Here is a 7,764-nt window from a genome sequence, read left to right as displayed (position 1 = left end):
AGGAGGAGGAGGAGGAGGAGGAGGAGGAGGAAGGCAGAGACAGACCTGAAGGGAACTTGTTCTTTAAGGAAGCCCTGGATATAGGTTGGTTGTTTTGTCAGAGACCCAGGGTGAGATCTGATCCCTAAATTAAGGAGTTTCATACATATCAGGGAACTTGGTCTTACCTGGGGATATCTTTGTATCTATGGGAGATTATTGATTCTACATTTTTCTCTCCCAGTGTTCTTCCTTTAAAACACCTTTTTCAAATTATGTTCTATGTCTGCATTGGCAATAATGCATCTTAACCTCTAGCCACTTTACATTCACTTCTAGGCCCAGTAAAATATAACCATATATTTAAAAGAGTGGAGTAATTTATAAAGCTGCTTCATTTTTTTTCCTCTTCTTTAATTCCAAACTCCCTCAGGAGCTTAGTGCTTTCCTGACATATAATGCAAATTCGGAAAATTTCCATAGTTTCTCCAGTCTTCTGGATAGACTAGATTAAAAAATAATCCCCAGGTCACAGCTGGTCACAAGAATAGTAATTAAAATATATACTCGAGTGTAATAAAAATTCCTTACTTAATTCCACATCTATCATCCTTCTGTTGGTGACCTGAAGTGGTGGGTGGTGTGATGGGTTTTTCTTGTTTTCCATCCCCATTATCTTTTATTTCTCCTTATCTGTTTTCTCAGTCAGCAGCCTGTAACTTCAACAGGCCAGAACAGGGGGATGTGAGGGAAACATGTTGGCTGATGCTCTTTGGAACTGACATGATGCTTTTCTGGGCTTTTCAGTTGCTTATTGTTGATACCTGTCTGGTGGTTTATAGAAAACCTCATTCCTCCAGAAAGGACCCACTTCTTAAGAGCAAAAGAGGTATCTCCTTGGACTGCACATGTATTTCTTAATACCTGATATCAGGTGGTATGATCCCTAAAAACTGTCTTTTGGACCATAAACCCAATTATGCCAGGCTTGACACCTGTTAAGAAGTTCATATTTAGTATCTTGACACATTATTTTGCTGTTATCCATTGGAGTTTAATTTTATTTCAACACTGTTGAAAATCAGTGGGGGAAACGAAAGCAGGATATATATCGCATAATGGATAAAAGCAAAAACTTTGTGTTTTGAGTCCTGGCTCTTCAACTAAAACAGCAACTTATTAACCTTTCTGAGCCTTAAGTTCTTCATTTTTAAGTTGAAATAATACCTAATTCAGAGATTTCTTATTGAAGCAAAGATCTAGAACATAAACACCAACATGAGATAGTATATCTAACATAATTTCTCAGTATTTGTATGGTCCTGGATTTACCTTGTGCTATGGGAAAAAGCAAGTGGTTCATTTCTGTACATTTCACATTCTGGAGCTCATAGGAAAATGGTTTTCAAAAACTCTCTAGCCATCCATTTAAGAAGAGTTGCCTATTTAATGGATAATGTTTGTAGTCTTTCAAGTATCTTCACATATAATTTCTCTTGTCATCATCAAGACACCCCTGTAGAGCAGAAAAAAGAAGGTGTTGCATTGGAGAACAGTGTTTGGGAGGTAGTAGCAACATCCTAAGCACTCTCGGCCCAGAGCCCAGCTGGTTTGACTTCTCAGTGTGTTTCCCAGTCTGCACTGGCTCTCCCTCCACTGTCTCAACATCATTTGCCAAATGAGCTCTGGGGTTAGTACCGTGGTCACAGTACAGTTGCACAGCCTTCCATCTGTGCAGGTGGCCTTCTAGAGCAACTCTCCAGGCATGCCTCTGGTGAGTTACAGGCCTCCTCTGCCCCATTATGGTGCTGTTCTCTCCTTCAGACAGCACCAGTTTCTCTAAAAATCACCCGTTGACATGCCAATAACAGAGCAGAACATGTTGACATCCAGCTGTTGCTTTCACTACCAATTTGTTTTAATTGGTCTCACACTGTTTTCCCCTCACTTTTTTGGTGTGATGTTGGTTTAACTCTGTCTGAAACCAGGCTGGCTTGAGTTGTAAACCTTTTTATGAGGGGAACTTGCCGATGTGTGGAAAGTTGTAAGCAGCTGGCTGGGCCCTTCTGGCAAGTCTGGAATATTCCAGCCCTGACCTTAACCATTCAGTGATGTGATTTGCCTCCTTTAAAAACTGTAATACCCAATGTCTTAGAGAAGGACGACTGCTCTGGCCAAATCTCCTGCAAGTTATTCTTAATGCATAAGTAACATATGCCATTAAATAGAGAACTAGGAAAAAACTTGTAATGAAAGGTGTTTGGTAACTATTGCTCTTGGGGAAAAAAACACTTAGAATTTAAATACTCATGAGTAGGATATTTTGTTCTAGTTAGTGTCAATAATTAACAACTGAGCATATCCAGTTTGGAGATGCAGTTGGAGAAGGACAGAAGTCCAGATGGTGGGCTGTGATCCAGATGTTTGGGCCTTGATGAAGACTGCAAGGTGTTCACAAGGTGAATAAGAGGGAGGTGACAGCTGACATTGACAGGAGCTATCTGTGTTGGTATCTTCTGCTGGTAACTGCTCAGTTTATTGGGTAGTGTGAGATAATGGTTTGATTTGTTTACAAAATACCATGAAGTAGAGTTTATTTATATGCCACAGTTTACCTTAGACTCTCACTTATACCTAACCTGAGCTTTGATGCAGAAAGAAAAGAAAGTACACACACACACAAACCTAGAAAAACCCAGGGGGCATGGTTCCTTGAAGAACCATTTACTTTTACATATGTTTAATCAATATTTATTGAGCAACAACCATCTTATAAGTACTGTTACAAGTGTTAACTGTTCTAGGGTCATGTTGAAATGAGACCACTACCTTCAAGGGATTTTTAATTCACATGAAGAGCTAAACTATCATTAGTTATTTTAATACAGGATAGAATGTGGTGTCATAAATTAAAAAACAACAACAACAAAGAAACAAAAAACAAGGTATCCCGGGAACAAGAGACTGTTTTCGAAAGATTTATTTAAAGCACCAACAGCAATACTTGTAATAAAAAATAGATTTCATTCTCTTAGGTGTAAATTACCTCCATTGTCTCTTGTATCAGAGTCACTAAATAAATATCCCAGTCCAAACAAAAGCAACTGTCTTTTTCCCCTTTTTTTTCTTTTGTTCTTGACTGGAAAATTATATAATTAGTCTATTTTAATACATAGAATACAAACACACTGGGTCCTTGTAGAAGTCAGGAGGTTCACTTTTTATCCCATGTTGAAAGGATGAAATTGAACGCAAGGATCTCCTATTCATAAGACACTCACAAGGACAACTTTGTCAGTGGGAAGATCACCAAGTTACTGAGGCTAGTTGTCAAGAAAGAAACTGCCCCACATGGAAGGAACTTTGGGGACTTGGGAAATCAATTTTGGGTGCAGCTCCCTTCAGCTGGGATGAGGAAGTGCCCTTGTGCTTGGCTGCCCATAGTTAGGCCGACAGAGTGAGTGCTGATGGTCATCTTTGAACAGCAAACTCTCTGTAGGGAATTCATAACCCAGGATTTGAGCTAGTAAACAGATATTGGCTAGTTTAGTAAATTTAAATGTCTTAACTGAAGTCAAATTTAGGGTCATTTAAAACTAATGGGAAAGTTAAAATCTGCAGAACAAATTACAAATAGCTTAACTACTTTTCTTAGAAGACAGTGCAAAATGTATTTCCTTCTTCCTTCAGCTTGCCTGCCTGTCTTCTCCAACATTCTGGCATGAGGTAAAGCACTGATAGGACAAATGGGCAGATCTAGCACAGACTATGGATCTTGCTCTGCTTGTGCCATAGACTAAGAACTCACTCGTGATTTGTTCCTCATATCCCCTCAACAACCCTGCAGAAAACATGGTTATTTTTTAGCTCAAGATTTATAGACAAAAGGATAGAGAGAGGAAGATTGTAACTTAAATTTATACACATTGTGTTTCTCAAAACCCGAAAACCTTCTATTGTAAAGATTCAGACAAAAAGCATGATTAATGTTCGACTGAAACTGTCAAAATGATACTCTCCTAAATTAGCTTGAAAACTCATCAACACTCTAAAAACTCATTTTTCTATAGCTTAGTGGATTGAAGACTAGGAAATTGACAATTTCCCCCAAATGACCTTGGGTAACAAGAATGGGTAAAACCAAAGCAACATGACACTTTTGGAAGTTGCTTAGATGTGAGAGAAACCTTGTAAGGTGAAGATTAAATAGTAGAAGTGGCCCCTGAGTACACTGATTTTTTTCCCCCAACCAGGATACATTTTATAAATGTGACCTCAGTGCTACAGGAAAGATATCCTAATTAAAGAGTATTTTCTAATGATAATGGAAATCCTGGGACAAACCCTTAGCTAGGCATGAAATTCCCCAAGGAACTGACCCCACTCAGTGTAAGCTGCCAAATATTTTTGAAGTTATATTGCTCTGGAACTCATTGTCAATGGATTTTTATGTCTTCTTTTTGAGTCAATAATTTCCTTTGTTGGATTTAGACTGTCTTTGTATTCTCTTGACATTGATAACAAAAGATTCCTGATTTAGAAATACTGTTTTCTAGAAAAATCCAACATCAGATGAATCATTCTGCCTGTTGACCGCCTCTGTTCTTCACTTTGGTGTATAGTATGCTCTTTCCAAGGGGTTTACCTCATTCTATGTTGGGCCCAACTTTCAATTGAAAGATATTTGTTTTGATCCTCAGCAGTCGCTCAATGTCATTTTATTCTTTGTACCCACTTCCTTCATTGGTTTACTCCACAAACATCCTGAGCCAACTTCTCATTGAGGATTCTTAAGTCATCCAGGTGAAATAATGAAAACTTTGGATATGTTACCACCAATTTTATGGCTGAGAATTTTCCAAATAACTGAAGTATAACCATTGTTACTTTTTATTATTTAGTTTTGCTATCATGCTCAGATATATACATGTGTCATATATTTTTATATCTTTTGCTTTACTTTTATTATGTTGATGATTGAAAGGTCATTCATAGTTTTAGCTGAACCAATCTGGGAAGCATGCACTAATAGAAATTTGCTCAAAATATAGAGATTTGTTATCTTCCTTTTTAAATAGAAGGGAAGGGATTAACTATAGTATCCCATTTTTGTCTTTAATTTGAGAAATGGGGAACATATGTATATGATAAACTCTGAGTACTAAGAGAACCACACACTCATAAGGTCAAAATAGTTGTCAGATATCTATGGTGTAAATTATGATCTTGATTATTGATTGGGTCTGATATTGTGGTAAATGATAGATATTAAATCCAAGAATACTGCTATCAATTATATACCCGATACATATTTACTGGACAGTCAGATATAAAAAGTCAAGTTTTACCTTCTTAATGAGAGTGAGATAAAACAAGCAAATACTCTGAATTACCTGAGTACTTTAGTCTATGGCATATGGCAGACACTACCAGGGTAAGTATGGCTGAGCTTTGAAATGAGATAACCAGTGTTCAAATCACTGCTCCCTTACTACCTCTCTCTGAGCTTTTTGGTTGTCTCTCCAACTTTTCTTAAGTCTGTTTGCTCATATCAGTAAAATGAAATGACAATTATACTTGTTTTAGAGACTTCCTATGAAAATATCTATGTGAAATATTTATCAAATCACCCAGAACACACTTAAATACTCAAAAAAATGAGTATTTCTTCTTGTAGGCTGAATCAGAATTATTTTGTAGTATAACTTTCTAAAATTGGATATATTCAGGACTTTAGGTATACATTTTGCAAATAAAGTGCAACTCATCTAAACAGACACATGAGGATAGTTCTTTAAAATGAGAAATTATACCCCATCTGATTCAAATGTATGATATGTAAGATCATTGTACTGTCATGTGTAACTAATTAAAACAAATAACTTCTGAAAAACAGATTTTTTTTTTATCTAGGTAGAAATTTTTTTAGATGTAGTCAGTTCAGCTGATAACTCATGCATGCACACATGTGTGTAGGACTTGGCTGACACTTCTATGTTGATGTGATGCAGAACTTGAAAACTTCAATCCATTAACCCTAACACCTCTGAGAGACTTTATGTCCAATATTATTTTATGAATAAGAGCTTCATATTTTCCTAGACACAAATGGGGAAGGGGCTGTGATCTTTCTATGGCTGGTAGACTTCAGGGAAAGCTGTCTCACCCTCCTTATATTCTTTCATTGGGCAGGTGCTTTCTCTTCTATTGCCTCTTTGTTTTCAACCTCTACTTGTTATATAAACTTGTCTAGGTGACATACCAGCTTGTCTTTTTTATTTTTTAACTTGTGTTTGAGTCCCTTAAATTGTATTTAGTTTTAGAAACTGGACAAACTCATTTTGTTTCAAAACTGAAATTTTATCGGCACTCAGTTAAAACAGCCAGTCATCTTCAAATTCACAAACAACAATAGCAACAACAAAAATAGAGACACCAGCCACTGATTCCACTGAGTTCACACTACACAGATTCCTCCCTTCATTTTTGTTAGTTTACAAGACATAGATTGAGAGGTGAATTCTGAAGGAGATTGCTTTACAGGAGTCCCTCTTCACAATTGCACCCACTCTTTTCCAGGTACTTATGTGATATTTGATGAATCCAGTAACAGAGACACTGGGCATGTTTGTAGCACTTAATAGACATCCAAGTGCCTTTACAGATATTATCTCATTTGATCCTCACAACCAGGGATGAGATAAGCCTTATTATAATTTTTTTTTTAACCAGCTTCTCCCATCTTTTAAAAAATATCTTTTCAATGGAGAAAACTGTTTTTCTTGAGGGGGAAGGAATATCCTAGACCCCGACACCCTTCTCACTCTCCCCTCTGATTCTCCAGCAGCCTCGTCAACATCACTGACTTTCCCAGATGGTTCTGCTCAGGGATCATTTCTCCAGAGGGTCCAGTGGTTCTCAACACTGATTACATATAAAAATTACCTGGAGAGTTTTTCAGAAACTACTCTGTGCCCAGTTTCTCCAATGGACCACTTGTATCATAATCCCAGGCCTGGATGAAGAGCACCCAGGCACTGGTGTTTTGTGAAAGCTCCTTGGATGATTTTAATGAGGAACAGCTTTTGAAAACCACTGCTTAAAAATGCAGAGATGTTGTTTCCAGAAATAGAAAGCAATTTAATTTCGTTTTTCTAAAGAGGAATCCTTTATATACTAACCATCACTGCCCTCAGTGACTTTTCTTTTAAGATAAATAATTTCACATTTCTATTCACTCACATAATGGTAACAATATATTTACATATTGCTTTATAGTAAAAGTATTTTCATATGCATTATTTTTTTTGAGCAATGTTAATTGATGATTTATTTAAGGTATGGTAAAATATGTAAAAGAAGTAATGCAATAAATTAATAATACTTGAACCTATATAATCTCTCTCCTTATTTTATTTTTTTATTTTCATTGGTTGTTCAAACATTACAAAGCTCTTGACATATCATATTTCATACATTTGATTCAGGTGGGTTTTGAACTCCCAATTTTACCCCAAATACAGATTGCAGAATCACGTCGGTTACACATCTACATTTTTACATAATGCCCTATTAGTAACTGTTGTATTCTGCTACCTTTCCTATCCTCTGCTATCTCCCCTCCCCTCCCCTCCCATCTTCTCTCTCTACCCCATCTACTGTAATTCATTTCTCTCCTTATTTATTTTCCCATTCCCCTCACAACCTCTTATATGTAATTTTGTATAACAATGAGGATCTCCCTCCATTACCATGTAATTTCCCTTTTCTCTCCCTTTCCCTCCC

The sequence above is a fragment of the Marmota marmota genome, unplaced genomic scaffold, assembly GCF_001458135.2.
Source record: "Marmota marmota marmota unplaced genomic scaffold, marMar, whole genome shotgun sequence".
NCBI lineage: Eukaryota > Metazoa > Chordata > Mammalia > Rodentia > Sciuridae > Marmota > Marmota marmota.
This window is presented reverse-complemented; position numbering follows the sequence as displayed.